We start from the raw sequence: 23822 nt of genomic DNA, 5'->3' as shown, positions 1-23822 counted from the left end.
CGGAAGAACACACTCAGCTGCTTGGAGTTTCCGAATCGGGCGCTTCCTACCGGAGTTTTTCCAAAACTAAAAAATGGTAAATTCTTGAGTGGCCAAGTCAATCACCCGATCTGAACCCAATTCAACATATAACCATATAACCATATAACAATTACAGCACGGAAACAGGCCATCTCGGCCCTACAAGTCCGCGCCGAACAATTTTTTTCCCTTAGTCCCACCTGCCTGCACTCATACCATAAACCTCCATTCCCTTCTCATCCATATGCCTATCCAATTTATTCTTAAATGATACCAACGAACCTGCCGCCACCACTTCCACTGGAAGCTCATTCCACACCGCTACCACTCTCTGAGTAAAGAAGTTCCCCCTCATGTTACCCCTAAACTTCTGTCCCTTAATTCTGAAGTCATATCCTCTTGTTTGAATCTTCCCTATTCTCAAAGGGAAAAGCTTGATCACATCAACTCTGTCTATCCCTCTCATCATTTTAAAGACCTCTATCAAGTCCCCCCTTAACCTTCTGCGCTCCAGAGAATAAAGACCTAACTTATTCAACCTATCTCTGTAACTTAGTTGTTGAAACCCAGGCAACATTCTAGTAAATCTCCTCTGTACTCTCTCTATTTTGTTGACATCCTTCCTATAATTGGGCGACCAAAATTGTACACCATACTCCAGATTTGGTCTCACCAATGCCTTGTACAATTTTAACATTACATCCCAGCTTCTATACTCAATGCTCTGATTTATAAAGGCTAGCATACCAAAAGCTTTCTTTACCACCCTATCTATATGAGATTCCACCTTCAAGGAACTATGCACGGTTATTCCCAGATCCCTCTGTTCAACTGTATTCTTCAATTCCCTACCATTTATCATGTACGTCCTATTTTGATTTGTCCTGCCAAGGTGTAACACCACATTTATCAGCATTAAACTCCATCTGCCATCTTTCAGCCCATTTTTCCAAATGGCCTAAATCACTCTGTAGACTTTGGAAAATCCTCTTCATTATCCACAACACCCCCTATCTTGGTATCATCTGCATACTTACTAATCCAATTTACCACCCCTTCATCCAGATCATTGATGTACATGACAAACAACAAAGGACCCAACACAGATCCCTGAGGCACCCCACTAGTCACCTGCCTCCAACCCGACAAACAGCCATCCACCATTACCCTCTGGCTTCTCCCATTCAGCCACTGCTGAATCCATCTTGCTATTCCTGCATTTATACCCAACAGTTTAACCTTCTTAACCAACCTTCCATGAGGAACCTTGTCAAAGGCCTTACTAAAGTCCATATAGACAACATCCACTGCTTTACCCTCGTCAATTTCCCTAGTAACCTCTTCAAAAAATTCAAGAAGATTAGTCAAACATGACCTTCCAGGCACAAATCCATGTTGACTGTTCCTAATCAGACCCTGTTTATCCAGATGCTTATATACATTATCTCTAAGTATCTTTTCCATTAATTTGCCCACCACTGAAGTCAAACTAACAGGTCTATAATTGCTAGGTTTACTCTTAGAACCCTTTTTAAACAATGGAACAACATGCGCAGTACGCCAGTCCTCGGGGACTATTCCCGTTTCTAATGACATTTGAAATATTTCTGTCATAGCCCCGGCTATTTCTACACTAACTTCCCTCAATGTCCTAGGGAATATCCTGTCAGGACCTGGAGACTTATCCACTTTTATATTTTTCAAAAGTGTCAGTACTTCTTTTACTTTGAAACTCATAGTATCCATAACTACTCTACTCGTTTCCCTTACCTCACATAATTCAATATCCTTCTCCTTGGTGAATACCGAAGAAAGGAAATTGTTCAATATCTCCCCCATCTCTTTTGGCTCTGCAGATAGCTGCTCACTCTGTTTCTCCAATGGACCAATTTTATCCCTCGTTATCCTTTTGCTATTAATATAGCTGTAGAAACCCTTTGGATTTACTTTCACCTTACTTGCCAAAGCAACCTCATATCTTCTTTTAGCTTTTCTAATTTCTTTCTTAAGATTCTTTTTACATTCCTTATACTCCACAAGCACCTCATTTACTTCATGCTGCCTATAATTATTGTAGATCTCCCTCTTTTTCCGAACAAATGTCCAATTTCCCTTGAAAACCAGGGCTCTTTCCAATTTTTATTGTTTCCTTTCAACCGAACAGGAACATAAAGATTCTGTACTCTTAAAATTTCCCCTTTAAATGTCCACCATTTCTCTTCTACATCTTTCCCATAAAACAAAATGTCCCAGTCCACTCCTTTTAAATCATCTCGCATCTCATCAAAGTTAGCCTTTCTCCAAACAAAAATCTCAACCCTAGGTCCAGTTCTGACCTTCTCCATAATTATATTGAAACTAATGGTATTGTGATCACTGGACCCGAAGTGCTCCCCAACGCATACCTCCGCCACCTGTCAGCACTGCCCCTCCTCTAGTAGGTACCTCTATGTATTGCTGCAAAAAACTATCCTGCACACATTTTACAAACTCCAAACCATCCAGCCCATTTACAGAATGTGTTTCCCAGTCTATGTGTGGAAAGTTGAAATCTCCCACAATCACTACCTTGTGCTTACTACTAATATCTGCTATCTCCTTACATATTTGCTCTTCCAATTCTCGTTCCCCATTTGGCAGTCTATAATATACCCCTATAAGTGTTGCTACACCTTTCCCACTTCTCAGTTCCACCCAAATAGCCTCCCTAGATGAGCCCTCCAATCTATCCTGCCAAAGCACTGCTGTAATATCTTCCCTGACTAGCAATGCAACACCACCACCTCTTGCCCCTCCAATTCTATCACACCTGAAGCAACGAAATCCTGGAATATTTAGTTTCCAATCACAGCCCTCCTGCAACCATGTTTCACTGATCGCCACAACATCATACTTCCAGATGTCTATCCAGACTCTAAGCTCATCCACCTTTCTTACAATGCTCCTAGCATTAAAATATGCACATTTAAGAAACCCCCCGTCTCTTCTTCTCTGTTTATTTCCTTTTTTTTTCTTCTTTCTCCTCTTGTGTCCGAGTGCTTCCCTTTTCTGCTTCCTGCCTCCCATTCTGTCTACTAGCTTTCTCTATTTGAGTCCCTCGCCCCAACCATTCTAGTTTAAAGTCTCCCCAGTGACCTTTGCAAATTACCCCGCCAGGATGTTAGTCCCCCTCGGGTTCAAGTGCAACCCATCCTTTCTGTACAGGTCCCACCTTCCCCAAAAGAAGTCCCAATGATCCAGAAACTTGAATCCCTGCCCTCTGCACCAGTCTTTCAGCCACGCATTTATCCTCCACCTCGCTCCATTCCTACTCTCACTGTCGCGTGGCACAGGCAGTAATCCTGAGATTGTTACCTTTTTGGTCCTTTTCCTTAACTCTCCTCCCAACACCCTAAATCCTCCCTTCAAGACCTCTTCACTTTTTTTACCTATGTCATTTGTACCAATATGTACCACGACCTCAGGCTCCTCTCCCTCTGATTTCAGGATATCTTGGATGCGTTGAGACACGTCCGAGACCTTGGCACCAGGGAGGCAGACCACCATCCTGGTCTCCTGACTGCGTCCACAGAAACGCCTATACGACCCCCTAACAATAGAGTCCCCATTGCCCTCTTCTTTTTTTCCCTACCTTTCGGAGCAACAGGGCCGGTCTCTGTGCTGGAGGCCCGTCCGCTGTTGCTACCCCTGGGTAGGCTGTCATCCTCATCCGTACTCAAACAGGAGTACTTATTTGCAAGGTGTACCGACATTGGAGTACTCCCTCGTTCCTGCCTCTGCCCATTGCCCTTCCTTAGCGTGACCCACATGTCTCTCTCCTGTGGTTTTGGAGTGACCACCTCCCTATAACTCCCCTCTATGACCTCGTCACTCTCCCTGACCAGACAGAGGTCATCGAGCTGCTGCTCCAGGAACCTAATACGGTCCCTTAGGAGCCCCATCTCTCTGCACATGGTGCAGATGTGGACGTTTGGAGGGCCATCCACCACCATGACCTCCCACATCTGACATCCAGAACAGTACACTGCTCTGACTGTCATTCTCTCGCCTTACCCTGGATCCGATACCAGTATAATCCAATAGAAACTGCTGGGAGAAATCAGCAGGTATCTGACACAAACAGCTGCTCCCTCTTGCCCTTTAAACTGCAGCTGAGGTTGCACCCAATCAGCTGCTTCCTCTAGTCTGCTTCCACCAATCAGCGGCTTCCACCAGAAACCCTCCCTATGGAGTGTGGAACGTTACAGGATTTGGTAAAAGCCCTGACCCTCCTCCACTGTCTCCAACGGTCCCGGGCCTCTGTGAAAACAAGCCCCGTGCCCGATTTAAGTACTCACCGCCCTGACCCTCCTCCACTGTCTCCAACGGTCCCGGGCCTCTGTGAAAACAAGCCCCGTGCCCGATTTAAGCCCGATTTAACATGCCTTTTATATGCCGAAGAGAAAACTGAAGGGGACTGGCCCCCAAAACAAGCATAAGCTAAAGATGGCTGCAATACAGGCCTGGCAGAGCATCACCAGAGAAGACACCCAGCAACTGGTGATGTCCATGAATCGCAGACTTCAAGCAGCCATTGCATGCAAAGGATATACAACAAAATACTAAACATGGCTACTTTCATTGACATGACATTGCTGTGTCCCAGACATTATGGTGCCCTGAAATGGGGGGGGGGACTCTGTATAAACACTGCTGTAATTTCTACATGGTGAAACCAAAATGTATAAAAATGGCCTTTATTAAAATCTAACAACGTGCACTTTAACCACTTTATATATACATACACTGACCTTTGTTCCAGTGTACCTTGTGTATATATATACACGCACACATGCCCATATACACACCCTGAACTTTAATATTGTTTATTACATTGTTCACAGTGTGTTAAGTTTACATCAGGACTGCCAACATTGGGTGAGAGTTGGGAGTGAGAAATTGCGAGAGACCGAGGGAGCACAGCAACCGGGGGGGGGGGGGAGGTTTTGCATTTTTCAGCTTGAAATTGTGCAATATGGTGCATACTGTAGTGAGTCTTTTAACTTACACTTGAATGCAATATATATGCTTTAAATTGGATTGGAGCGGTTTTGAAAGGGGGGAGGCTGAGTGATCACTGATCACTGGCCTTGGGGGTACCCGGTGAGGGAGTGGAGCGACCGAGTGGGGAGAGGGTGTGGAAGAAGGGTGTCCCCCTTCCCAGGGTAGGAACTTTTTTTAATTTGATGTATTAAAATCATGTTTTAGCGCCCTATAGAAGTATGATTTCAATGTTTTTTGTATGAAGTATTTTTAAGAGGTAACTTTTTAAGGGTTAACTTTATCCACACAAAGGGTGATGGGTGTATGGAACAAGCTGCCAGAGGAGGTAGTTGAGGCAGGGACCATCCCAACATTTAAGAAAAAGTTAGACTGATACATGGATAGGACAGGTTTGGAGGTATGGTCCAAAAGCAGGTAGCGTAGCGGGTGTGGGCAAGTTGCACCGAAGGGCCTGTTTTCACACTGTATCACTCTATGACTACATTATACCTCCACCATGCATGAAAGCCTCAAAATCAAGTGATCGAGTTTTATTGCCATATACTCAAGCATAGAAACATAGAAAATAGGTGCAGGAATAGACCATCGGCCCTTCGAGCCAGCACTGCCATTCAATATGATCATGGCTATTCATCTAAAATCAGTACCTCTTTCCTGTTTTTTCTCCATATCCCTTGATGTCGTTAGCCCCAAGAACTAAATGTAACTCTCTTGCAGAGAATTCCACAGATTCACAATTCTCTGTGTGAAGAAAGTTTGTCCTCATCTCAGTCCTAACTGCCCCCCCCCCCCCTTTATTCTTAAACTGTGACCCCTGGTTTTGAACTCCCCCAACATCGGGAACATTTTTCCTGCAGTTACAGTAAGTGAAAATCTAGCAGGCAAGCAGGATGCTTTCACCAACATTTGAAGTCCACTATCTTCCACCGTATCTACCCAGTGCTTGGTACTTACTTCCAGCAGCCACTGGTTGTCCTCCAGGATGCACCGAGCCGCAGCCTGATCCATGCCGGTCACCTGGGCGAATTCGGCAGAGACTCTCATGGCAGCGGCGCAACGCTTCCGACGCCTTGCACTGAGGCTGCTCCATGGCCGGAGCTGCAGTGAGCAACTCGCCAGCCCGGCAAACACTCGCCAGCCCTGCTCCCCGTCCGCATCTGTCCCCGCCGTTCCTTCTGCTTCCAACACTCGCGGCCCATGCAGTTGATATGAGTTTTTAAATTTTCGTCGATCACAGAATTTCTCACAACAGAGCGAGAGAAATTTGTGATCAGCGTGAGAATTTGGTGAAATGTGTGATTCTCACGTTCAATGCATGGGAGTTGGCAGCCCTGCCTCTCTCTCCCCCCTCTCCCCCTCCCCCTCTCCCCCTCCCCCTCCCTCTCTCCCCCTCACTCTCTCCCCCTCCCTCTCTCCCCCTCCCTCTCACCCCCTCCCCCTCCCCCCCTCCCTCTCCCCCTCCTCCCTCTCTCCCCCCTCCCTCTCTCCCCCCTCCCTCTCTACCCCCCCTCCCTGCCCCCTCCCTCTCTCCCCCCTCCCTCTCTCCCCCTCCCTCTTTCCCCTCTCTCTCCTCTCTCCCCCTTCTCTCTCTCCCACTCTCTCCCTCCGCTTCCCTGCTTCCACCACTCGTGCGTTTCTCTCTCTCCTCCTCTCTCTCCTCCCCCCCCCTCACTCTCATCCCTTCTCTCTCCTCGCCCTCCCCCCCTCGTCACTCTCTCCTCTCTCTCGACCCCCAACTCTCTCCCCTACTCTCTCCCCTCCCCTCTATTTCCCCTCTCTCTCCCTCTCCCTCTCTCTCCCCTCTCTGTCTCTCCTTTCAAACCCCCTCTCTCTCCCATGTCTCCCCCTCTCACTCTCCCCCCCTTCCCCCCTCTCTTCTTTCTCCTCTCTCTTCTTCCCCCCTCTCTCTCCCTCTCCTCTCTTCCTCTATCTCTCCCCACTCTCTCTCTCTTTTCTCTCTTGTGCCTCCCACTAATCTCTCTCCTCTCTCTCTCTCTCTCTCTCTCTCTCTCTCTCTCTCTCTCTCTCTCTCTCTCTCTCTCTCTCTCTCTCTCTCTCTCTTCTCCCCCCCCACGCAAACACTCGCCAGCTCCGACTCCCCGCATCTGTATCCACCCGCTGCTTCCATCCCTCCCTCAGCCCCGGCTCTCCAACACCCGCGGACCATGCAGTTTATCTGAGTTTTTAAATTTTCGTTGATCACAGAATTTCTCACCACAGAGCGTGAGAAATTTCTGATCAGCGTGAGGGCGTGAGAGTTTATTAAAATGCGTGATTCTCACGCTCAAAGCGTGAGAGTTGGCAGCCCGGTACGGCCTGGAACATCGGGCCGTCCCAGCGGCGACTGCGGACGCCTCAATAGGCCCGACTATGGGTGGACATGGGATGGGGACTGGACTTTGTGCCTTCCCTCATAATGGGAACCATTGTGGGGGGATGTTTTTTATTTTTATTTAGACACAGAATGCTGGAGTAACTGGTAGTCTGAAGAATGGTTTCACCAATCCTTCTCTGTCCCGCGAGTTACTCCAGCATTTTGTATTAACTGGTTGTTTCCCCATTCCTATAATTCCTGAAAGATGTCCCATGCCTAACAATCCTTAACTGCGCTGTTCTTAATTTATTTATTCCATCTCTATCTTTTGGGTTTTGTGCCTTAAAGGAGTATATTGCTTGTACAACATGTAATTAGCGAGACCAAGCTGAACACGTCCGCTCAGGCCGCCTAGATCTCGCAGTTGCCAAACACTTTAACTCCCCCTTCCAATCCCACAATGACCTTACTGTCCTGGGCCTCGTCCACTGTCAGAGTGAGGCCGGCGCAAATTGAAGGACAGCTTGGACAGCTTACACCCGAGCAGTATGAATATGGACTTCTCTAACTTCAAATAGCCCTTGCTTTCCTTCCGACTAGTTTGACTGTCCTCCTGATTAAATTATACTTTGTCTGCCTCGTTGTCAACCTCCCCTAGCTAACAAGGATCTGCTCTACATTTTCCTTGGGCTTTGATCTCTCGTTTTCACACCTTACTCTTCCCTATCTCTAATTTCATTCTCCCCTGACTCTCAGCCTGAAGAAGGGTCTCGAACCGAAACGCCACCCATTCCTTCTCTCCAGAGATGCTGCCTGTTCCACTGAGTTACTCCAGCTTTTGGTATCTTATCTTCAACATGTATATTACTTCTTTAAATGCCAATCCTACTTTACGTGCTATTGTACCTATCAACCCAGTCAGCCTCCTCTAACATTCCTCACGTACTTTCATCGTTTCTTTAGGTTACATTTCAGGCGCTAGTATTTGGTTGCACGGTGGGTTGCTTGTTATTTGATCACACTGCCAGAGGCAATAGTGGTGTCTGACATAATCACCACATTTACAAGCTTTGGCATTTAAAAGACAAGGCAAAGAAGGACACAGACCTAATACAGGTAAACGTGATTTGTATAGATGGGGCCAAAAGGGTTAGCATGGAGACGAAGGGCCGTTTATTGCTGTACAGATCTGACCCTCACGTTCAAGCACAGTGTAAAACTCCATTATATGATGGCCACCATTCCTCTTGGCTCCGAACCAACAATATCAATTAACCCTTTCTCATTGTCTAGAGGGCAGAGCTTTCAAGTGAGAGGAGTAAAATTTAAAGAAGTGTGGGGCGTGTTTTTTTACATGGAGAGCGGTGTGTGTGTGTGGAACCACCACCAGGGGTGGTGATGGAGGCAGGTATGATGCAGTAAACCGTCACAATAATGGAAGATAGACGCAAAAAGCTGGAGTAACTCAGCGGGACAGGCAGCATCTCTGGAGAGAAGGAATAGGTGAAGTTTTGGATCGAGACCCCTCTTCAGACACCCTCGCAATAACGGACCTCTATATAGTCAATTTCGGTTATAGGGACCGTGGCTCCCATTGCACCCCCTCCCCACCGAGCTGGCGTCATGTGGCGGGAGCTTCCGGTTGTAGGAGGGGAGAGAACGACAACCAGAGCCGTCACCGCGCGACGCGTGTGGGGCCAGGGTCTCTGTAGCTGGCTCCCCGGCTGTGAATTCCTGCTTGTTTAAACCCCATCCCCCAACACCGCGTTTCTTCCACCCCGGCCTTGGGTTGAACTTTCCCCCCTGGCTCGGTTACAGCGGACCATCGGCAATAATCGTCACCACTTTCCCCTCCCATCCACCATTATTGCCAGGGTTAATTGCAGGAGCATTTCAGAGACTTTTCGACGTGCAGGTAATGGAGGGATTTGGATCATATGCGGGCAGAAGTGATTAGTTTATCCTGGCATCTTGTGCGGCATGGACATCGTGGGCTGAAGGACATTTTCTGTGCTGTACTGTGCTACATACCATGTTCCTTGCACTAAATGAGTTCCAAACGGCCCTGTTCCCAGTCAGTTCCTCAACCTACTGATGTAGCAATTTCAGGTAGTCCCTGCTTTCTCCCTCTTTCCCCTCCCCTTCCCAGCTCTCCCACAGCCCACTGTCTCCACCTCTTCCTTTCTTCTTCCCGCCCCCCCATCCATCATCAGTCTGGAGAAGGGTCTCGACCCGAAACGTTTTCTTTCGCTCCATAGATGCTGCCTCACCCGCTGAGTTTCTCCAGTATTTTTGTCTACCTTCGATGTAGCAAACCAGACACTTTTCATTCTATGAATTCATATTCCTGCTTATTAAAGCCAGTTTGACTTGCCCATTCTAAATAGGGGATAAAGTCTCGTATGATTACTGTAGTATCTTTTTACACATTTGATGGTGATGTATTCCATGCCAAGTGCAATAAATAATATTTGGTTGCTGGTAAACAGAAAATGTTATTGGTGAATTGGTTTATTTTTGTCATTGAGATGCAGTGGAAAACTTTGCGTGCTATCCAGTCAAATCATATCATAAATGAATACAATCAAGCTATGCATAAATACAGCAGGTAGTGTAGAATGCAGAATATAGTGTTACAGCTCTACAGTGTTAGAGTCACAGAGGAAGTGCAAGGTATAAAAAGAGCAGGGGCCACATGAGTGTGTGGGAAATAACTACTGGTTAATAGCTGGTTTATACCGAAGATGGACACAAAATGCTGGAGCAACTCAGCAGGTCAGGCAGCATCTCTGGAGAGAAGGAATGGGTGACGTTTGAGGTTGAGACCCTTCTTCAGTCTACAATGAGGCAGGTTAGGGGATCGGGCTACACTCTTGGCTTCTGAGAGGTTTGTTCAGTCGTCAGATGGCAGTGGGGAAGAAGCTGAACCTGAATCTGTGGTACGTGCTTTCAAGCTTTTATATTATCTGCCTGACATAATAATAATAATATATTTTCTTGTCATTGCACATATGTGCGACGAGATTTGGAATGCAGCTTCCATCCGATGTCATAAATTAAACAACTAATAACATTTAGATTTAGATACCCCGAGAACATGGTTTATAACAAGAACAGTAAAACAGTCTAAAGTGCAAATATGTTTGTGCGACGTGACCATCCAAGGGAGACAGTTAATGGGGGTGCGGGGCATTCAGCAGGGCCGGTTCAGAGCAGCTTTAGCTCTGGGAATGAAGCTGTTCCTGAGTCTGGAGGTGCGGGCGTAGAAGGCCTTGTAACGTCTGCCGGAAGGTAGGAGTTCGGACAGGAGAGGGGAGAATTAGATTAACCAGAGTGTACTGTGATCATGTTGACTGCTTTGCCAAGGCAGCATGAAGTGTAGACGGAGCCGATGGCGGGAGTGGATGCTGGTTTGTGTGACGTCTGCAATTCGTTTGCAGTTTCTTAATGTCGAAGGCAGGGTTGTTGCCAAAGTAAGCTGTGACGCATCTCATGAGAATACTTTCCTACATTGCATCTGTAGAAGGTGGTAAAAATCGTTGGACATATGCTGAATTTCCTAGTCTTCTTCGGAGATAGAGCATTGGTGTACTTTCTTGGCCATAACCAACATTGTGGTTGGTCCAAGATAAATTGTTGGTGATATTTACACTACGGAGATTGAAGATCTCGATGTTGGCACCGTTGGCATTGTATATCACCCTGTTTCCTGAAGTTAGTAGTAAGTTAGTAACAAACCATTGATTCCATCTACAGTTCACGTTGCCTTGGGAAAGCAGCCAACATAACCAAGCTACACTGGTTATTCCTAATTCTCCCCCCTCCTGTCAGGCTTCATCATGCTGACTTTGAGGGAGAGATTGTTATCTTGACACCATGTTACTAATCACCCTGCCAATTTTGTTCTACCCTCAGCAAAACGCAGAGTGCTGGAGAAACTCAGTGGGTCAGGCAGCATCTGTGGTGGGAATGGACAGGCAATGTTTCTGGTTGAGACTCTTTCTTCAGACTGATTGTAGTATGAGGGAGAACGCTGGAAGAAGGAGTGGGACAAAGCCTAGCGAGTGATAGGTGGATGCAGGTTGAGGGGGTAGGGGGGTTGATTGGCAGATGGGTGGAGTAAATGACAAAGGCTAGAGGTACAAAGGAGACAAAATCGATGACAGGTAAGTAAAGAGAGTGAAATGTAAAACCGGAGGAAAGGATATAGATGGATGGGAATGGAGACTAGGAGGGGAAGGAGAGGGATAAAAGTGAAACAAGATTCATAGAGGCAGAGATACATAGAGCGATACGGTGGCCCTTCGGCCCAACTTGCCCACACCGGCCAACATGTCCCAGCTACACTAGTCCCTCTTGCCCGCGTTTGGTCCATATCCCTCCAAATCTGTACAATCCATGTACCTGTCTAACTGTTTCTTACATGTTGGGATAATCCCTGTCTCGGGCAGCTTGTTCCATCAACCCACCACCCTTTGTGTGAAAAGTTACCCCTTGGGTTCCTATTAAATCTTTTCCCCTTCACCTCAAACCTAAGTCCTCTGGTCCTCGATTCACCTGCTCTGGGCAAGAGATTCTGTGCATCTACCCAATCTATTCCTCTCATGATTTTGTACAAGGATGTTTCAGGGTTGGGAGATCAGATTAGATTAGATTAGATTAGATAGCCTTTATTGTCATTCAGACCGAAGTCTGAACGAAATTGAAGCAGTCATACATACAATACAATACAATAAAAAACAACAATAAACACATATTAACATCCACCACAGTGAGTCCACCCAGCATCTCCTCACTGTGATGGAAGCAAAAGTCTTAGGTCTGCAGTCTCTTCCCTCCTCTTCTCCCTCTGCGCTGAGGCGATACCCCCCGGGCGATGTTACAATCAGTCCCGCGGCTCAAACACCGCGGCCCGGGGTGGTCGAAGCTGCCGCCCACCAGTCCTGCTGACGCAGCCGCTGGCCCGCGGCCGAACCCCAGACTCAGGCCACCGCCGCCAGAACACCGTCCCAGCCACCGGAGCACCGTTCCAGCCCCGAGCCGGATCGCCCTCACGTGAGTACCGTTACCGTCTCAGCCTCGCGCCAGGCCGCCACGACATGGGCGCCGCTCCTCCCTCGGGCTGGGCCGCCCGGACATGGGCGCCGCTCCTCCCTCGGGCTGGGAACGCCGTACCTCCCCGAGCTCGGCCACTCCGACGGGAGCACCGTTCCTTCCTCGGGCCGGCCACCCTCCCGGGAGCGTCACAGCCCCTCACGAAAGCACTGTTCCAGCCCCGAGCCAGGCCGTCCTCACGGGAGCGTCACAGCCCCTCACGAAAGCGCTGTTCCAGCCCCGAGCCGGGCCGTCCTCACGGGAGCGAGCCCAGTGCGAGTCCTGGCGGGCTCTGCCTCCTGAGCCTCGAGGTCGCCAGCTCCGCCATTAGGCCTCAGCGCAGACGGAGGCAGAGAAGGGGAATACGACAAAAAAGTCGCATTCCCCCGCAGGGAGAGACAGCAAGCCCCGTTTCAACCCCCCCCCCCCCCCCCCCAAAACACAAACTAAAAACCAAAACTAGACTAACCAAAACGAAAATAAATAACACAAAAAACACAAAACAAACAGGACTGCCGGAGAGCCGCTGCAGCCAGAGCCGCGCCGCCACTATGGTTCACATATGGTTCAGTGTACAGAGAAAGGAAATGGAGCAGGGTGATGGTGGGGGAAATGTGTGTGCACTGGGTTGAGGGAGGGACAGGGGACAGGGCAATGGGGGGTGAGCATGTATAATTTGAAACTAGAGTATTCAACGTTCCTACCATTGGGTAGTAAGCTACGCCCGTGGAATATGAAGTGCTGTTCCTCCAGTTAGTGTGTGGGCTCACTCGGGTGATGAGAGATTGGCAGAATCTCACTTCGGAGATTGACAGGTTCTTGATTAATACGGGCATCCAGGGTTATGGGGAGAAGGTAGGAGAATGGGATTGAGAGGGGAAGATAGATCAGTCATGATTGGATAATGGAGTAGATTTGATGGGCAGAATGGCCGAATTCTGCTCCGAGAACTTATGAGCTTATGATGGAGGAGAAATGGTCACCTACTCCTCACCTGGTCTCACTTTGTGCAAAGATCGGTTGCTAACTTTTAACTTCCCTTTACACTGCCATACCAATCTTTCTGTCCTTGGTCTCCTCAATCCCCATTTCTTTGCAGCCTGACCTTCCTAAATGCTGAATATCTTCCTGATGTTTGGTTGCCCTGAAACTATGCTTTGCTAATGGAAAAGGAGCAAATCAATTGTTCATTTTGTGCCACTGATTACTTGTCTTGTTGAGAATGCAATGAGTGTAATGCCGTTAATTCTTCACATTTTCCTGTAATTTAACCTCCTTTACTGTTTGACTTTGTGGTTGCTGTCCATTGACTTCACTCTAGTATTTCACTATTATCGTTTGTTTTTTATGTGTATGTATGCGCGCATGTGTGCATGTGTGTATATACACATACTGAACTTTTAAGTAATTCATTATATTGTTTACAGTTAGGGTTGCCAACTGTCCTGTATTTGCCGGGACACCCCATATATTGGGCTAAATTGGTTTGCCCCATATGGGACCCCCATTGTCCCGTATTTGACTGCTACTACTCGGGTCGAGGGGACAGTTGGGTTGGAGCGCTGTGTCCAGCCCCGCCTCACCCGTCCCGACATAATGCAGCGAATGGAGTGCAGCAGCAGCACCTCGCCCATGGCCCCATCGATCGGCAGGTCGGCCAATTGACACCACCACCCCTCCTTCTCATGGCCAATCATCGTTTCATGAGTTGGATGGGTTGCCGGACTTTGCGCGTGACATCGCGTGGGCCAAAACCCCTCAGCTGGCCCGCCGGCTGGGCTTTGTGTGTAGTCCATCACCCGGGCCAACTCATCATTCACCCAGCCATGCCTGAGACGGTCAACAAATTGCCGTACGGAATTTGTTCCGTATTTTGACCTTTTGTCCCTTATTTGGGAGTGAGAAACTTGGCAACCCCAGGTACAGTGTACTATGTTTACATATCATGGTGTGCTGCTGCGAGTAAGAATTTCATTGTTCTATCTGGGACATATGACAATGAAACACTCTTGACTTGACTACTTTTCAGACTTCCCTGCCCACTTTGTGTGTCAGTCTTTTGTGAAGAACATTTCAGATTCCCATGGTGGTGGGTGTTTGGAACAAGCTGCCAGAGCAGATAGTTGAGGCAGGTACTATAATGGCATTCAATGGACATTTGGCCAGGTACATGGATAGAGAGATATGGGTCAAACACAGGCAGGTGGGACTAGTGTAGGTGGGGCACCTTGACCAGTATGGGCAAGCTGGGGCGAAAGGCCTGTTTCCGTGCTGTGTGACTTTATGTCTCTTCTAGACACTGCGGCATAATAGTTTTTTTATTGTTAAAGAATGGGGAGTTGTCTTGTTATTTCGGCCAATATGTCTCCTTTGGTGATCACTGCCAACAAAAACTGTTCAGATGGATTCATTACTGTTTGTGGCAATTTGCAGTGCCTGAATTGGCTTCAGGTTTCTGTGCAAACTGTTGCACTTAAAAAGTAAGCCATTATCTCCGGAAAACATCACCTAGACAGGAACACATGTAAACTGCTAAGTATATACTTTATTAATACTCTTTTATTTGAACTAGATAAAAAAATATTGGCACCTGTTATGTTTTGGGCATTTCTCCAAGACGTTTGATTGCTGTATACAATGCCAAGATCTTTCCATGATCAGACTGTGATTACCAAAGACCAAAAGCCATTTCCTGTATCTGTGTTGTCTTGATGGTTTGTCCAGAATTTCTCTTGAACAATGGTATTTCTGCAGCGATGGGACCATGTTGGTCGGAAGGTTGTTCCACTGGACAAGTGAATGCAGGTTAAAGTTACGGTCTTTCTCAATTACAGGAGAAATATAAAACTAAAGTCGTTTTTAAAAAAAGGTCATTGCAGGAAAGTTAAATATAAGGCATATAAACAATAACATTAATATTAGTTCAGAATAGGAGAAAATGTAACATGGAAGGGCAGCACAGTGGCGTAGCGGTAGAGTTGCTGCCTTACAACGCCAGATACCTCGGTTCAATCCTGACCACGGGTGCTTGTCTGTACAGAGTTTGTATGTTCTCCCTGTGACCTGCGTGAGTTTTCTCCAGGTGCTGCGGTTTCCTCCCACACTCCAAAGACGTACAGGTTTGTAGGCTAGTTGGCTTCGGTAAAATTGTACATTATCTCTCTTGTTACTGTGCGGGGATCGCTGGTCACCACGGACTCAGTGGGCTGAAGGGCCTGTATCTCTAAAGTAAACTGCAATGTAATAGTAAGATTAAACAAGAACTTACCAGTTTGAAGTTTGATCTTTATTTTATGAGGAGTTACGATGAGCGATTGCGTGAAGAAGCCCGCTAGTCCGCATGTGCGTCATTCCTCAAAGCAGCGGTGTGAAATCACAGATAACAGTAATTGAAGTAACATAGTAAGATTAGAAACCTAGAACTACCAGATGACCTTTGTGATATGAGGGTTGGGAGTGGTGGGCACGTAATCGCTCATCGTAACTCCTCATAAAATAAAGATCAAACTTCAAACTGGTAAGCTCGTTTAATCTTACTATTTTACTTCGGAGTCACCTGAGTGATTCCGTGAAGATTTCAAAGCTCTGTGATTTCATGCCGTGAGACCGATTCTACACAACCACAACTGCTTCATTGACAGATAAGGGAAACATTCATAATAATAACAGTAACCCCTCTCATCCGGGAAGAAACTATACAACCGAACCTAAAATAGAGTTGGCAAATACCCCCGGTCTGGCAATGGGTTTTTATAAAACGTTTGGAAAATTTGTTCGTTTGACCATCCTGCAGCCGCTAGGATGTGGTCCAGCGGAACGTACATAACCCTTGCTGCTGATGTTGTAGCAGCCCTGGTGGAGTGAGATTTGAAAATATCAGTATCTACTCCTGCAAAAGCCAAAACCTATTTTAACCTCCTGGAGATGGTCTGAACTGATACCTTCTTATAAAGTTTTTTGTAACTAACAAACATTGCTAGTTCAGAACCTCTAAGACTCTTGGTGAGCTTGACGTATTGTTGTATATGTGTGACCTCATAACCGAAGGTCCCTGGGGTATGCCATGAAAACCAGTTTGAGACCTGACGTCCCTGGTCTGCGTAACTAAATCATAAACATAAAATATTACGTTATTTTATTTGCAGATGTAACCATCCTGTCCAGTCGCAATTATGTAGTGACAGAACCCGTTGCGCTGAGACCAGCGCCATGAGTATAATTACCTTATGAGAGCCGGACCAAAGCTAAAGATGTAGCTGGGGCCCCCTGGTGAAGTAGTGTTAACACCATGTCAATATACCATACTGCCCTGTACTTGTCCTGGGAGAACTTGCGTTAAGATATCCTTTAAAAACTCGATATCAGGGGGTGAAAGTCGACAGAGTGGGTCCCGTTCGCTGCAGCAAATATGATGAGAAGGCACGTTGGGCACAGTTAATGGCCCTATAACTCAATTTATTGTCAAAGACCCATTTGAAAATGAACTCCAAGAAGTCAGTAAACTGTACCGTTTTAAATGTAACATTAGCATTTAAACAAAACACTCCCCATCTCCTGAAGAGGAAATGTACTGCTTTTTGGTGCTATCTCTGCACTCTGCAGTGATCACATACATGGATCGGTCTGACAACCCGAGCCATAGGAGCCGTCTACTCAAAATCTGCAAGTCAATAAATTGGTTCTATCATGCAGAGCCTGGTTTCCTGAGCCATAGGCTGAACCAGCAAAGTTTTACGTTTAGTATTACCGTATAAGGTTGTATTATAATTCTCGACAAAAGCGAGAACCATGGCTGCATAGGCCAGTCAAACAGTACGAACACCTAAAGCGGGATATTGCTGACTTTATTGCAAGACCCGACTGATGAGGCAAAATGGAGGAAAACATAAATTCATAAAATACTTTGTGATCCAACTCCCATTCTGTGTTGTCATTGATTGTGCGTGATGATACACCAGTGCCAAATGAGATTAGGTAAATTATTACCTGATACTTTGACTTGATTGCACCCATGTGACTAACATATGCCACTACCATAGTGTATCAACTTGAAGTTGAGCATGCAGATTATACATATTAGCTCAATAACCCTTTAACCCATAGAATGCACCTAGTGTCTATAGATAGTTGATACCAATTAACTGAAGAATTGGCAACTCATGCAAATCTCCTCCACCTCCGAACTAGAGATGGCATTCGTAATTTTCCACCTTAGAGCACTTAGCATCAGTTTGTAATATAACTGAAATTTTACTGACCAAACTACTGGAGAAACGCTGAATACTGTTCGTCCACCATTGTGACTTTGGTAGCTTTTGCTGGTAATAGCATAGGTCTGTCATAATGACCTACATGGAACTTGAGAGGTTGCTACTTTGCATGAACTAAGTTTCCCCACTTGCACAGCTGAATCACAGCTACTATATTGCCCATACACTTGATGAATAGAAGGCTGCTTTATAACAACAAGGTTGTTACAGGCTAATTAATAGTTAAAGGCAAATCCCAATGATCAACAAGTCTATTTGGTATTAAATTAAATTTTAACTGGATGTATGAGGAACCCCAATTTCTCTAAAATAGTTTGAGGCTGAAACAATTGATTTTCAACAAAATACAGTGTTAGAATATCATCCAGACAAGACATAACAAGTGTTCATTGAACTCCGAGCAGTGGAAGCACCGATTTTAGTAATTTGGTAAATAACCTGGGAGCTGAAGTTAGCTCATTTTGCAATACTTTAACTGTTATCATTGCCCCAACCAGATAAATTTCAAATGTTCCGGTGATCCCTGTGAATGGGAACTGAATAGAATGTATCTTTGAGATCGATGCATCCCATAAAGATCCTATGAAAATCCGTTATTAGTCAATAACGAAGTTTCCTATTCGGAAAAGTTTATACCGCACATGCGAGTTAAACACCATTCTCCATCTTTCACAATGAACAGGCCATGCCTGCCATCATTCTGTGCATGCCTCGAACGACAACTCTGGCCCGATTTCCGAGCCTGTCTTGAAAGACAACTTTGACCATAATACTGAGCCTGCCTCGAAAAACAACTCTGGCCATAATTTTGAGCTTGCCTCGAAAGATAACTCTGGCCATATTCCCAAGCCTGTCTCGACAGGCAATCCTGGCCATAATACTGAGCCCGCCTTAAAAGACAATTCTTGCCCCAATTCCAAACCTGCTTGGAATCCTAGAATTGTGCAGTTTTACCTGGTTAGATGCCTCTAAGTAGATGGCAATGCCTTAACCATTTGTGTGTTGTAAGGCCACAAGGGCCCCTTCCATCCTTATCTGGGGAAGTGCTAACCTTCTCTCCTTGCATACAGCACATAAACTAATCACATGTTATCATTATCATTTGTACAAAACAAGTGTAAATATTACCAACTTGTAAGTGGTCCACTTACCCCATGTTTCGGAATGCCAGCCCCACGTTCCTGCATGGTTACCTTGGTTGTAGAGTAGGACTGGTAGGGTGCGTGGAACCTCTGCCCAGCTTTCACGCTGCCACCAGCTTCAGTGAACCGCTTACTGCCAATGGAGGCGTGGGGTGTATTGTCGTCGACACGATGAAGCTTTGCTCGTCGTTGGTACCTTGATTGGTCCGACAGCTTTTCCTTCATCATCCAAGTTTTACCTGTTGAATAGGTCTTACCTGAAAAGAAGATTCAGCGGTTGGCCTCTAATGTCCCCCTGATAGCGCTGTTCACTGCCGGCACTTATAGCATGAGGAGAACTCTGGCCCCTTCCGGGTATTCTGCCAACGGCTAGTAACCAACTATTCTGGCAGCAACACCTCTGTTTGTGAGGATATGAAGTCAGTTACCCACTGACCACTCGCACTCCCCTCCACAGAGAGGGAGATTCATTGGCAGCCCTGAAACAGGTGCTGCTGCAGGCCCCTGAGGGTACCTGCACTGGAATGGCCCCTCCTATGGACCTATACCAGGATGGAACATCACATTTGTGGGATAAACGCCCGAGGGCGCTATCCATGCTCCACCTTCCTTGCGGGCACTTCCTTTGTGCCTCGTGGTATGCTCTTCGCTATACCTTCGAACTCCTGAGTCAGAACTGACCCCGAATGCTCCCCTCCTCAGAGAGGGAGACATTGTGCAGCCCTGTAACAGGTGCCACGGGCTCCCGAGGAGACCCGGGTTGATAACTCCTTCCTTTGGAGCATATCATTGTGGAGCAACCTCTCCATCAGGTGCTCCATGTGGGTTTGGACGTCCAAAGACGTTACCCATTGAAGGATTGACCTGACTCCCCGAGTCCATAGGCCTGACCGACTAATTGTTGGTTTTACCCCCTTTCCTGGGGACCACAACGGTCTGGGAGCCGCTGACCGCATTGTCAGCGACTCTGGTGATGATACCGCCTTCCTCCTGGATTTACCCCCTGCACGGGAACCACAACGGTCTGGGAGCCGCTGACCGCATTGTCAGCGACTGGAGTAACGAACCCGCCGGGCGCCGGCTACCCGCGCTTCTGCGATCCGGACCGGAGTGTCCCCACGGCCCATAACCGGTTTCCCCGCGGCCCATCCGAACTTTGTTCAGCAGGAAACCTCTGTAAGAAGAGGTTCCTGCAAGAAAAAACAGAACCAGTAAGAAATACAAAACTTACCTGCAGGTTTAAACTTACCGCTGGCAGGAGCGATGCACCTGCCAGTCAGTCGTTTCGCCATGCGCAGGGCTGCCAACTCTCACACTTTGAGCGTGAGAATCACGCCCTCAAGCAAACTCTCACGCCCTCACTCTGATCAGAAATTTCTCACACTCTGTGGTGAGAAATTCTGTGATCAACAAAAATGTCAAAACTCGGATAAACTGCATGATCCGCGGGTGTTGGAGAGCCGGGGCTGAGGGAGGGATGGGAGCAGCGGGAGGATACAGATGCGGGGAGCCGGGGCTGGTGAGTTTGCGGGGCTGACGAGTATTTGCGCGGCTAGCGAGTCGCTCGCTGCAGCTTCGGCCATGGAGCACTCCGGACAGTGCGAGTGTCCCGGGCCGCGGAGGCGTCGTAAGCGCCGCTGCCGCGAGAGTCTCTGTGCCGAAGGGGCAGACTCTCAAAGGGAGGTGGAGAGAGAGAGAGAGGGGAAGGAGACAGGGAGACAGTGGGGAGAGAGAAAGGGGAGAGACAGAGGGGGGGTGAATGGAGAGAGAGAAGAGGGAAAGGGGAAAAGAGGTAGGGGAGAGAGAGGGGGAAGAGTGAGGTGGGAGGGGGGGAAGAGAGAGAGGGGTGAGAGGTTAGAAAGAGGGAAGAGAGAGAGGGGGTGGAGAAGGTAAGAGAGTATGGGAGAGAGGGGGAAGGAGAGAGATGGGGGGGCAAAGAGAAAGAGGAGATAGAGACAGAGGAGAAAGAGAGGGGAGAGCGAGCAAGGGGGAGTGAGGTGGGAGGGAGATATGGGGGAGAGAGAGATGAGAGAGAGGGGGGTAGAGAGAGAGAGGAGAGAGAGAGAGGGAAGAGAGAGGGGGAGTGTGTGTGGAGAGGGAGAGGGAGGGAGAAAGAGAGAGAGGGGGGAGAGAGAGTTAGGGGAAAGAGAGGGGAGAGGGAGGGGACAGAGAGGAAGAGAGGGGAGGGGAGGAGAGGGGACGAGAGGGAGGGAGAGAGAGGAGAGATGGAAGGGGGGAGAGAGTGAGAGGGAGGATACAGGGGAGAGAGAGGGGGTGAGAGGAGAGACGGAGAGAGAGAGGGGAAAGAGAGGGGGAGGGGAGAGATAGAGGGGGAGAGAGAGGGGTGTTGAGAGGAGAAAGAGTGCATCCTGGAGGACAACCAGTGGCTGCTGGAAGTAAGTACCAAGCACTGGGTAGAAACGGTGGAAGAGAGTGGACTTCAAATGGGGGGTGGTTGGTGAAAGCATCCTGCTTGCCTGCTAGATTTTCACTTACTGTAACTGCAGAACAAATGTTCCCGATGTTGGGGGCGTTCAGAACCATGGGTCACGGTTTAAGAATAAAGGGGGGGCCAGTTAGGACTGAGATGAGGACAAACTTTCTTCACGCAGAGAGTTGTGAATCTGTGGAATTCTCTGCCACAGAAGGCAGTGCAGGCCAATTCACTGGATGTTTTCAAGAGAGTTACATTTAGTTCTTTGGGCTAACGACATCAAGGGATATGGGGAAAAAACAGGAAAGAGGTACTGATTTTAGATGAATAGCCATGATCATATTGAATGGCAGTGCTGGCTCGAAGGGCCGATGGCCTATTCCTGCACCTATTTTCTATGTTTCTCTGCTTGAGTATATGGCAATAAAATCCGATCACTTGATTTTGAAGCATTCATGCATGGTGGAGGTATAATGTAGTCATAGAGTGATACAGTGTGAAAACAGGCCCTTCGGCGCAACTTGCCCACACCTGCCAACATGTCCCAGCTACGCTACCTGCTTTTGGTCCATACCTCCAAACCTGTCCTACCCATGTATCAGTCTAATTTTTTCTTAAATGTTGGGATAGTCCCTGCCTCAACTACCTCCTCTGACAGCTTGTTCCATACACCCATCACCCTTTGTGTGGATAAAGTTACCTCTGAAAAATACTTCATACAAATAAATCATTGAAATCATACTTCTACAGTGCTACAGTGCTCTAAAACATGATTTTAATACATCAAATTTCAAAATGTTCCTACCCTGGGAGGGGGGACACCCTTCTTCCACACCCTCTCCCCACTCGGTTGCTCCACTCCCTCACCGGGTACCCCCAAGGCCAGTGATCAGTGATCGCACAGCCTCCCCCCTTTCAAAAACGCTCCAATCCAATTTAAAACATATATATTGCATTCAAGTGTAATAGGCCTTTTTCACGGGGCGACTTGACGCAAGAGTTAACCAGAGTTTAACATCGTGGGAACCTCGTGCGATAACAGTACGGCATTCGTGGACCACCGTGGCGCTAACGGCAGGTAATCGTGTAACTTGGTGACTCGGGAGAAAATTCAAGCAAGTTTGAATTTCTCCAAGAGTGACTTGTACACTTGTGGTTGAGCATTGCAACATTATATGAACGTAGTGGCCAGTGCGATATCCGTATTAACTCTTGCGGTTACCGTGGGAACTCCTGCGAACGGTGAACCCGGAAGCTGGACAGAGGGGACAGAAGGTGAGTAAAAATTGTCTTCTGTGGGATTGAATTAAAAAAATAAAGATTTGCATCCGCATATGGACGTCAACATATTCATGAGTTATGTTAATGAGATTCAAGAAAATAACTATAATCTTTAAAAGGGACTTTAAAAGGGACTTTACTGAAAGGTCCCGCATTTTTATGGTCCGTGAGAAATTTTTCACATGTACTTCTTTGAGAGATACAGCTCGGAGTCCTCGCCGACTAGCGATCGATGCCTTTCCGAAGCAGGGTCCGGAACGCTACCAATCAATGTTCTCCAGAGACCCGTGTAAGGAGTGAACTGCACATGCTGGTTTAAACCGAAGACAGACACAAAAAGCTGGAGTAACTCAGCGAGTCAAGCAGCATCTCTGGAGAAAAATAGGTGATGTTTCGGGACGAGACACATCTTCAGACTCAATTCCGATTAGGATGTCTGAAGAAGGGTTCCGATTCGAATCGCCACCTATTCTTTTTCTCCAGAGATGCTGCCTGACCCGCTGACTTACTCCAGCTTTTTATGTTTTTCTTCCCAGATCTGACTTACCTGCTGAGTTACACCAACATTTTGTGTCCTTTTGTGCGTATTAACCAGCATCTGCAGTTCCTTTAGACATTACCTAACTTCAGGTTTTAGAGATATAGCGCGGAATCAGGCCCTTCGGCCCACCGAGTCCGCGCCGACCACCTATTCTTATCCGGCTTCAGAACGGTTCTTGTATTCCCTGCATAGAATCATACAGCGTAGAAACAGGCCCTTCGACCCAACTTGCCCACACCGACCAATATGTCACATCTACACTAATCCCACTTGCCCGCGTTTGGCCCATAACCATCTAAACCTATCCTATCCATGCTTCAGTCTAATGCGTCTTAAACATTGCGACAGTACCTGCCTCAACTACCTTAACGGATAGCTCATTCTATACACCCACTACCCTTTGCATAAAATAGTTACCCCTTAGGCTCTCATTAAATCATTCCCCCCGAACCTAAACCTGTATCTGCTGGTTCTCGATATGAGACAATAATAACAAACCAAAGCGAGTTAGGACATCAACGGGGAGATCCTGGATAAACCCAAGGTAGACACAAAATGGAGGAACTCAGCGCAACAGGCAGCATCTCTGGGGAGAAGGAATGGGTGACATTTCGGGTCGAGACCCTTCTGATATGCTGCCTGTCCCACTGAGCTACATGTTGTGTCTATCTTCGTTTTAATC

At 47.3% G+C, this 23822-nt stretch overlaps 1 protein-coding gene and 1 non-coding gene across 4 annotated transcripts in view; one reads left to right on the top strand and one right to left on the bottom strand.

Moving 5' to 3' along the window:
- LOC116991359 (CMP-N-acetylneuraminate-beta-galactosamide-alpha-2,3-sialyltransferase 4-like) overlaps positions 1–23822 on the top strand; it is a 161456-nt gene that overhangs the window by 60440 nt on the left and 77194 nt on the right. The window lies entirely within an intron of this gene.
- Positions 18689–18815, bottom strand: LOC116991418. Its single transcript, XR_004416788.1, has one exon. It is a non-coding gene; the product is annotated as a U6atac minor spliceosomal RNA (small nuclear RNA).

Source organism: Amblyraja radiata, chromosome 33, assembly GCF_010909765.2.
Source record: "Amblyraja radiata isolate CabotCenter1 chromosome 33, sAmbRad1.1.pri, whole genome shotgun sequence".
Lineage (NCBI taxonomy): Eukaryota > Metazoa > Chordata > Chondrichthyes > Rajiformes > Rajidae > Amblyraja > Amblyraja radiata.
Note: the sequence above shows the minus strand (reverse complement) of the source record. Positions and strands in the feature narration are given on the sequence as shown.